At 33.9% G+C, this 10,520-nt stretch overlaps 2 long non-coding RNA genes, 1 other non-coding gene and 1 pseudogene across 4 annotated transcripts; 2 read left to right on the top strand and 2 right to left on the bottom strand.

Moving 5' to 3' along the window:
• Window positions 1-970: 970 nt before the first annotated feature.
• Window positions 971-2,718, bottom strand: LOC106340406. The gene is made up of 3 exons (XR_001269384.1): window positions 2,634-2,718; window positions 2,455-2,497; window positions 971-2,129 (listed from the first exon to the last, which is right to left on the bottom strand). It is a non-coding gene; the product is annotated as an uncharacterized LOC106340406 (long non-coding RNA).
• A 998-nt stretch (window positions 2,719-3,716) lies between these two features.
• On the top strand, window positions 3,717-3,790 carry TRNAK-CUU. Its single transcript has one exon. It is a non-coding gene; the product is annotated as a tRNA-Lys (tRNA).
• A 3,686-nt stretch (window positions 3,791-7,476) lies between these two features.
• LOC106341110 lies at window positions 7,477-9,169 on the top strand. Of its 2 annotated transcripts, none has more exons than XR_001269563.1 (5): window positions 7,477-7,754; window positions 7,908-8,237; window positions 8,340-8,625; window positions 8,712-8,783; window positions 8,914-9,169. It is a non-coding gene; the product is annotated as an uncharacterized LOC106341110 (long non-coding RNA). The 2 variants fall into 2 exon arrangements; XR_001269564.1 differs by having other exon boundaries at window positions 8,343-8,625.
• A 546-nt stretch (window positions 9,170-9,715) lies between these two features.
• The window catches only part of LOC106338634, a 6,198-nt pseudogene continuing 5,393 nt past the window's right edge, over window positions 9,716-10,520 (bottom strand).

Consider the following 10,520-nt stretch of genomic DNA (forward strand, 5'->3'; position numbering starts at 1 on the left):
TCAAACATCCTTTGCATCATAGAGCTGTGGGTAAGCAAAGGATCTGGTTTAGATTTACAGTGTTTGTCTACATTTTTTTTAAGCCGTGAGTACTTGATGAATCCAACCTTTTATAAGCCGTGGGTTACAATCACAGTCTCTGTCTAAAACGTTGTTTGGTAAGACATTGGTACTAAGTTTTGTCATACTTCGCATCCCCGAACAATGGATCCGGTTTCGATTCTCTCAAGTCGTATGTACCAATATTTGTCTAAACCAACTCATAAGCCGTAGGTAGTTTTGTAAGCCTTGGGCACTAGTGTGATGAAGACGTATTCAATCATAGTCTCTGCCTAAAGACCTTTTATGGCAAGCCGTGGGTACTAATGTGATGAAGACGTTTTCAATCACAGTTGCAAGCAGTGTGTACTAGTGTGATGCAGACGTGTTCACTCAGTATTTGTCTAAAGACTTCCTTGCAAAGCCGTGAGTACACAAATGTGATGAATATGTTTTCAATCACAGTCTCTGTCTAAAGACCCTTTTTGGCAAGCCTTTTGTCTTAATACTTTTCATAAGCCGTGGGTACAGATGTGATGAAGATGTTTTAATCAAAGTCTCTGTCTAAAGACCCTTTTTGCAAAGCCGTGGGTACAAATGCGCTGAAAACGTTTATAATCACAGTCTTTGTCTAAAGACCTTTTGCAAGCCATGTGGTACTAATTTTATGATTCACAGTCCTTGTCTCGGGACTTTCTTGCAAGCCGTGGGTACTCACGTAGTGAATACATTTTTTCAATCACAACCTCTGTCTAAAGACGACTTGTTTTTAAGCCCTGGGTAGCAAGATTAGTTTTCTGACTTGTGATTGTTATTTCCATTCAACAAGTTCAAAAACAATTCATATCCTTTGTGTTAATGAATCCTTCCAATGATCTTATTATAGCCTTTAGACATAGTCATTTTCTGTCTAAAGACATTTTGTTAAGCCGATGGTTGTTTTTGTAAAGCCGTGGGTACTAAAGCATATTTCACTTTACCATCCCCCCCAAACGTCTCTTGCTTAGACATGCACTACCAACCAATACTGTTTTAGAGCCATTGGGACGATCTCGTAGCCTTTGTCTAAATTTTTTTTTTAAGCCATTGGTCTTTTCTAAGTCGTGGGTACTCTAATGTAATGAATACATTTTCATCACAGTCTTTGTCAAGACATTCTTGCAAGCCGTGGGTAAAGACTTTTTTTAAGCCTCTGTCTAAAGACTTTTAAAGCCGTTGGTAGTTAAAGGTCTTTGTCTAAAGACCTTTTTGGAAAGCCGTGGGTACAAACGTGATGAAAACATATTCAGTCACAGTCTTTATCAAAAGACTTTCTTGTGCAAGCGGTGTGTACTAATGTGATGAAGACGTTTTCAATCACAGTCTCTGTCTAAAGACTTCTTTTTAAGCCGCTGGTACTAAAACCCCTTAGTAAAGCCGTGGGTAGCAAGATTTTCCAATCACATTTGAGTAACTTGTGATCGTCATTTCACGCAACGGGACTCGGGAAAATTAGTTTTCATGACTTGTGATCGTTATTTCCATTCAACAAGTTCAAAACCAAATCTGATCCTTTGTGTTGATGAATCCTTCCAACGATGTCATAGCCTTAGACATAGTCATTTTCTTTCAAAAGACTTTCTTGTAAGCAGACTTTTTTTTTAAGCCTCTGTCTAAAGATTTCTTTTTAAGCCGTTGGTACTAAAGACCTTTTTTGGCAAGCCGTGGGTACTACTAATGCGATGAAAACAGATTCCAATCACAATCTTTGTCAAAAGACCTTTTTAAGCCGACGGTTGTTTTTGAAAAGCCGTGTGTTTTACTTTCCATCCCCCAAACATCTCTTGCATAGACGTGCACTACCAAACCAAGGGTCATGGTTTAAATTTCCTCTGGGTCTAAGCCTCACGCAATAGGGAGTCGGGACAATGTCTCCAAATAAGATTCTGGCAGAACACTATTAGATTAATGCCTGCCTTTGATCTTTTTGGAATTTCATAGAACTTAAAGAAAAGTAAGAGTCTGACAGTAGATGAGAGAACTTATCTGTTTTATGTTGCTACTTCTTTAGCTGTTCAATCTGTCAATGATGGTTTCTCCACATCCACATTCTGTAAAACAAAAACAGAGAGAGATGCTAAAGTGATCAGCAATTCTCCAATATACAAGCAATCAGCGCAAGAAAGAAACATATGTATATAGGCATCACTTTAAATAACCAATTTCAAGTCAAAGATACAGATAACATCCATAACAAAAAACATTTAAGTAGCCCAGACCTAAAGCACGATCAAGTTCTAAGTAAAACTGGAAATCAAAATATCAATTGCTAAAATACATACAATCATCTCCACGCAAACTTGTCAGATATGTTCGTCTTTGATTCTCAAAGATTAGAATAACAAAAACAATTTGCGTAGTAGACAGAGACGTTACCTCAACGATTATTCCATACGGATTCAAGCGCTTTCCAGGATCACTACAACAATAAATGAATGAACGATTACGGGAATTTGAAACCCTAAAACAAAATCGCAAAACCCAATCGATCGCATCAACGGAACCCAACAAAACAGATTCACGATCAAGAGAAATCGAAGAGAAAGAGAACATACTATTTTAAGGATGTCGTCAACTTCTCTGCTTGTGAAAATCTTTGAAAAAGAGTTATCTCCAGAAATTTCGAGAAATAAACTTTTGGGAGAAAACCCTAAGAAGTGACAGAACCGAGGAAACATCTCCTTCTGATATATACGCTTTTTTATATATATGTATTGTTGCATCTTTAAACAGCAACGGATACATTTTTAAACGGACGGTGCTTATTGCTCCACGTGTTGTGTTTATAGTGCACCTTCCTCCTCAAGGTTCTCTTGATCCTGCAGATTAAACGGGTTTCAAATGTAGCCTTAACAGACTTTTAAACTAGGCCCAATAAAACACGACGTTTCAAATATTAAATTTTCTTTATGCTATCAGGTTGAATACTTGCAATCGTACGGTGTACACCCACAAATTTTATCTGAAAATATTTTAATTTATCTTAACTATTTGATATTTCATCTTAAAACTACAAAAAAATTCTGAATTTTTTATTTGAATTATTCAAAAACCAGATCTGAGTTGGAACAAATTTTATCGAATATTAGTCAATTCACAATATTATTACCCAATCAAACCAAACACTGAAATACGAACCAAATTTCATAAATAACCGAACAGTTTATGTATATCTACAACCGAAAAATCAAAAACCAAACAGATTATACCTAGTCCTACGGATCTCCCTGCGATAAAATGTACATTTACTTACCGAAGAGAAATTGGATCTATCTTTAAAATTCTTAGAGCAAGAAATCCCTCACAATTAGTTCCAAACACTCTTCAGACCACCATCAAAACACGACAAGAAAGACCAAATCTGTGCGGAGGATCCAACCAACCTGAATCATTTAATGATTCGAACATAGAAAAACTTTACACCATACTGATTTTTGTAAGGTGGGCAAAAGATTACTACTCTCTCATGAAAGAAAGATCCAAGTATAAATAAAACGGGAAATTTTTGTAAGATAATTCTATTAAAAATGCTTTAAAAGTTTGAGTCTGAAAAAGTATAATTCGAAAACATAAAAAAAAATATTTATTTTTTTAATTTTTTAATTTTTTTAAATAATTATTTATTATATATATATCAAGCTGGAATAGCTCAGTTGGTTAGAGCATGTGGCTCTTAACCACAAGGCCAGAGGTTCGACCGCTCTCTCTAGCGCGTTTTTTTAAAAACTTTTTTCTATATTTTTTTATGATAACCACTAGAGAGTTATGTTAATTTTAGGAAAACACTTATTTTTACAATCCCACCTTTTTCCACTCTTAAGTCTCAACATTCATTTGTAAAAAAAAATAAGTTGCAGGATTACTTTACAAATCTTCCAGTAGTAATTGCTTCAAAGCACCCTTTTATGTAAACTCTCTCTACATAAAATGGTGTATTGTAAGTATTTGAAAGAGACAATGACGACAAAAAAAAAGAGAATAAGAAGACAGAAGAGATGCATGTGACGCGGGCCTCTCTTTAGGAAACCGGAGCTCATTGATGGGCCATTGGTAGGCCTTCATAAAAGGAGGTTGATCTTCGCTCACCTTACCTCCACGTGCCGTTCTTTTTAAACGCAGTTACTTAAAACTAGCATCTCCAAAAAAGACTCTCTATTATAAAGTTTGCAAAACTCTATATTTAAAATTTTAAAGTGTTTTTTCTCCAAAAACAAAACTTAAAATTTAACTTCAATATTATTTGTAATTTACACTATACTCTTTATATTTGTCATAATTAATAGATATCCATAAAACTTTTGTAGATAACTAGCACATATATTAAAATATGATAGTAATATTAATTAATAAAATCTTACAATAAAATATAAAATTATAAATAGAAATACATAATTAAATATTAAACTACAAGAAAAATGCCACATTATTACATAAAATTATTTTATTAATGCTCAATTTTCGGTTATACAAAATTTGTTTGGACAATATTTTAGAAGTTCCAGAGAAAATTTATTAGACTATTAGTGTTGTTGTAATATTTAAATTTGTGTAATAATTATGTATTCATGTATATATCTTCTTAAAAAACATTTATTGAGTTTCTTTTGTAATATTTTTGTCGTCTAATTCTACTTTTAAAATATTATAAATCTTATTTTTATTTTTAAAAACACTTTTATGTGTAAAGTTTTAATTTATAAAAATAAATTTGAAATATTTAAAATATATAAAAGTTTTAAAGATTAAAACTATGAATGAGAAATACTTAAAATCAAAAATATGATGTATAATTAATTATAAGGACCAAGATGCAAATAAAAAGATGAAACTTCAAATTTGAAGTTTTGAGTAGTAAAACTTCAAATATGAAGTTTCATTTCTTAAAACTCTAAATTTAAAGTTTTGAAGTTTCTTTTTGGAAAGCAAAAAACTCTATATTTGAAATTATAGAGTTTCTTTTGGAGATGTTCTAAATGTTTATATGGTTTTTTTTTTGTCAACGTTTATATAGTTTATTATTAGTTACATAAATTTTATCTGTTGAGGGTTCAGTTTCAGAAATGATAAAACGCATCAGACTTTTGTATTATAATTATTTGTTGTTAGAACACCTCCAACGAAATTTTTTAAAGTGTGTTTCTTAGAATAAAAGAATAAAAAATAATCAAAAGAAAAGAGAGAAAATAGACAAAAAATATTTTGATTTTCTAAAGCTCCACTAAAACTATGTATGACACTTGTAAACAATAGATTGATCAAAGCCAGTTACAAAAAAAAAAAAAAAAAATAGATTGATTGAACTTTTGTTTATAATTAACTTTTAATTTTTAATTATAATTCATTAAAATATTAATTTTTTTTTTGTTTAAGAAATTCTTTGGAGTTCTTATCTAATGTTGCTCTTATAGTGGTCGGAAAAATAAAAGTAATTATAGAACAATCATAATAGATTTCTTATCTAATGTTACTTTTATAGTGGTCGGAAAAATAAAAGTAATTATAGAACAATCATAATAGATACTTCATATAGTACAAGTGAATTTTTTTAACTTTATGATGCAGAGTGAGTACCATTATCATCTATACTTTTTTTTGTCAATGAATTCATCATGGTTCGTGTTGTAGAAAGCAAAAATAATTACAAACATTTCTCTAAAACGATTAATCTATAGAGTTGTTTCACTTTATTTAGTACTTTTGGAGGTTTAATTTCATTTAAATACTTCAAGAAACTATAATTTAATAACACCGGCTATAAGGTAAAACAATACAAGAAGATAACAAAGAAAAAACACATTGTCTCTTTACTTGGTACAACCCCAGGCCCCTACTCTGTGCCGAATCTAACATAGATTTAGAGACAAAAATAAGAAACATATTTTTCGGCTTATTTTTATTTTTTTCTTCCTTTCCGCCACATCACTGGAGAAAAGAGTTGAAATCATTGGACATCTTGAGGTGAGGTGTGCTTAGAAATGAAAGATACTGTTTCTGGATGATTAAACTAAATGTTTAGAAGCTTTTTCCATAACTTTTCAAGTCACAAAGACGTAATTTCTTCTTAACATATGTGAGTTATAGAAGTATTGTGATAATCTTGTCAACACAAAGGAGGAAGCAAACAAAAAGATATTAGTGTGTGATGTGTCGAATATCGAGTTTTGATGTATAGCTGAATCATCAGCAAATACATTTCATGAGAAGCCACCAGGAAAATTATTTAGATGGGCCATTCTTTTGTTTTCTGTATTTTGTTCTCTTGTCTTGACCCTAAAATACAAATAGGCAGTCATATATAAATTAAGATCGCCTCTTTTTACAGGAAAAAATGCATTACAAACTGTATCATATCTTGAGCGAATAAAGTTATAAGAATATTAATTAAAAATCAGAGTGTTGTATAATAGTTGTTAATGTGGGGTTTTCTTTTGGAGTTTTGGTTATAATTCTTGGGCAAATAAAAGTAACTATAAACAAATAACTCTATATTCTTTTTTCATAATACATTTATTTATTATTTTTTTTTTTTTGATAACTCTGGTATCTGGACAGTCACATTCCCAACTATCCCCTGTAGGGGGTCGAGCGCCCCAACGGAAGGGATGTTAAATCCGCTGTGGCCGGAGCTCGAAGTGTGCATCCTCTCCAGTATGATGTTTGGAACGTGACAGTTTTGTGAGCTTTTTGCTTAAGATGTTATTTTAACCTTTCTAAATTATTGGATTCAGTTCAGTTAAAATGCGTCCTTTAATGGAACACGTACGATTGAAACCTTTTTCTTTTGTCAAGGGCTGTCTCTTCTTAGTTACATACTCTTTTATCACTTGAGATACAAGGGATCTAATTTTTTTTTTAACTCATGGCGCAACCTTTTTTTGCCACCTATATATGTAATGTATATACGTAACTGCTTCTCTACTCTCTTGTCACGGTCTTAGACATGTGGGTTTTGTTGATATAACAATATCTCCAAATTATTAATGGCAACTACTGTTAGAATTAATCTCAACTTCGGAGGATAAGAGGCAATCCCCTAAAAATATCTATGGTTTGATATATCAAAATCAAAAGCTAGTTGTGTGCATCCTCTCCGGTATGATTTTTTTTTTTTTTTTGGTAAAAAAAAAGGTGTTTTCACTTCTTTACCGGGAACCCAAGCAATGTAAATAGTCCCTCCCAGAGCGAATCGAACCCGGGTGGCGGAAGTTATAGCAGCAACCCCTCTCCAGTATGAGGTTTGGAACGTGACAGTTTTGTGAGCTTTTTGCTTAAGGCCATCTTTAACGGGGTTCCTTAAGCCCAATCTCTTAGCATATTAGGATTTAAAGAAAATAAAAAATAGTAATTACCCTCAGGAACGTCTCTTGATCAAGAGACAGAAGAGACCGTCTCTTCTGGACACACGTCGTTCTCCGGACTCTCTTCTCTTTTTTTCTTTGTTCTCCTATTCCCGGCGGCGATTTTCGAAACAGATGGTACCTTGATTGCTTAATTGATTAGGGCAGAGAGAGAGAGAGAGAGAGAGAGAGAGAGAGAGAGAGAGAGAGAGAGAGAGAGCTTCAATTGAGGAAGATGATGAAGTAAAGCAAAGAAGTGAACTTGATTCTAATGAAAGAAGATAAGAAGAACCAGAAATTGGTTGTCCCTCGCATCATCCTCCGCCTCCACCTGATGAGGTAAATCTACGCCGTGACTCTTTGCTCTCGATAATCTCCCTTTAAGCTTAATTGTAGAAACTAAGCTTAATTGTAGTTTCTTCGTACTCTTTTTTTTAATCATGGGTTATGTAGATTGGATTGAAAGTTGTAATCTTTGTATGTTTCTGGCAGTTGTTCGACCTTGATACTACAGTTGATCCTAGCTATGTAATCTCACTGATAAGAAAACTCCTTCCAGTCGATTCTGTAAGTGAAGAATGTGATCAAAGCACTGAGTTAAGGCATATGAAGGCCAACAATGCGGTTTAAGCTCGGTTTAGAGATGAGTTTGTGGATGCTGCTTCTAAGGGTGATCCAGAGAACATGGACATTGGAGGTAACCATAACGAATCCACTTCCGAGGAGAAGGACAAGGCGAGTTCATCAGTGGAAGAGGCATGGAAAGAGCATGGATGCGTTTTGTGGGATCTTGCCGCCAGTGAAACCCACGCTGATCTTATGGTATAATGCCTTTTTTCGTTTCTTATGGTACTACTTTACACTTTGAAGTAATGCCTTGCGAGAATCAAGGTATATGTTTTATCGATCTACTTAACCCACCAGCAGAGCTTGAGAAGAGGAAGCACAAGCTCAAGCATCTTGTTCAATCTCCCAACTCATTCTTGCTTCCAACCGTGGTACCGTCATGGAGCTTGGTATCACTCCTATTGTCATTTCTGGTCTCGTGATGCAGCTCTTAGCTGGGTCTAAGATCATTGAGGTTGAAGAGGTGGGCAGATACTTCTTCATCTCGTGAAGAACATCCTCCTAACATAGACAAACGCTCGCTTCAGGATCTGCTCTTCTTTCTCCATGTTCCTCGAACTGGAGGCAGGACTTATTTTCACTGGTGATGATCTCTCTCTCTTACCAAAAGTCTTTTTTATGAGTTAATTGAAAAAGATTTGTATTTGATTAATGCTTTGTTTTTGTTAGTTTCTTGAGGACGTTGTATGATAACGCTGAGGAATGTCCTCGTTCTTACAACAAGCTCCACTTCGATCCAAGGTATCATCTTACTCGATGGATTGCTAAGTTGACTTTTAGATAAACTTAGCACAGACATGAGATCAGTAAGATCAGTAGATAGTTCGAAACCTTTTCAACATTTTGGCTCATCAGTTACTAACATTTGTAGGAAGCAAAAGTGCAAGTTGTTGGCCACGCATGATGATTATAGTTTAATGTCTAAGCTTTCACTGCAAATCCACCCTTCAAGTCAGTTTCTTTATTATATTTTCATCACTCTCTGTCTATGAATATGAATGAATGTTTGATATTAACTTGGATTGTCTACATTGATGTTTTCATATGTTTGTTCTTTCTTCTTTTTCTCATGTTCTTCCTTAACATGTGTTTTTGTTATTTTTTTTGTAAGAACCCATAAATAAGAAACTCCCATTGGAACATTAATATGTTGGTGTCTCTTTACTAGGTCTCTTAATTAACATTTAATATTTAAAAATGATTAAGAGACCTAAAGTGGGTCTTTAGGATAATCATGCTCTAAGATGTAACTTTAACCTATCTAAATTATTGGATTCGGTTCAGTTAAAATGCGTCCTTTAATGGAACACGTACGATTGAAACCTTTTTCTTTTGTCAAGGGCTGTCTCTTCTTAGTTACATACTCTTTTATCACTTGAGATACAAGGGATCTAAGTTTTTTTATATTCTTATATATTCATGGATACGTTTTGGAGACAAAACAACATAAATTGTAGACTTACAGTAGATGCTCTGGTTATTTAAGGCGGTTGGTTGTTTGGTTAGCTCATACTAATCTTTGGGATTCTTGTTTTTAAGGCGGTTGGTTGCTTGGTTACTATTCTTTATAGATAAACTGTCTGATGCTCAGAAAACATTAACTGAAATTTCCATTAAAACATTATCAAACCCTTCAATTTGTTTTTTTTTTTTAACTATCTCTCAGTCTCTTTCTAACTTTGTCCGGCAAGTTTGTTGTCGATAACTTCTTTGCTCCTAAGCCAGTCTGAGAACTTTTGAAGAGTGTTCTTGTCGGATCTATAATGCTTCTGCGTGAACTCAAGAAACATGGACCATGTAAAGTTAGGATACAGCCTTTGGCCGGACACTTCTAGTAGCTCCTTCGGTGGTTTCACCACTTCGTCCATTTGTGGACATAAGAAAAATGCTAATGACATCCTTTCCCTTTCTTTGTTCACCACTGCTCGGTGCAAGCAACTTCTGTATATTCCATTCGTCAACGCCTATAAAAGAAGATACAGACTTTCAATATTCTTCAAAGTTTCTTGCATGATAAGTTTCAGGAAAAATATTTCATATGTATACTACCTGGATATATTTTTACTTGATGCTATGTCAACACAAAACCAATTTGTAATAACTCGATTAGTCCATATATATATAAATTACTAGGAGTATACCAGGGATACATTTTCGATGAAATGTATTCCACCATCCTAATAAAGCGACCCACATCTAAAACACGAGACAGTTTTTGTCTTGAGTCTCATGGGTAGTGGGTACAAAAACAATCATTCTCATCATTATGAGATTCTGAATCACGCTTATATATGAGTTTTGGATACACATACAAAATGTCAAAATCTTTGGCTCTTACGTAAAGAAAATGTTAACTTAAAAAAAAAATGTTAACTTAATTACCATGAAGGTATCGCCGATGTTAACCACGAATGATTGAGGCTTGGGAGCGATGGATCTCCACTGGTTCTCCACGAAAACCTGAAGACCACCGACGTG

This window comes from Brassica oleracea, chromosome C4, assembly GCF_000695525.1.
Source record: "Brassica oleracea var. oleracea cultivar TO1000 chromosome C4, BOL, whole genome shotgun sequence".
Taxonomy (NCBI): domain Eukaryota; kingdom Viridiplantae; phylum Streptophyta; class Magnoliopsida; order Brassicales; family Brassicaceae; genus Brassica; species Brassica oleracea.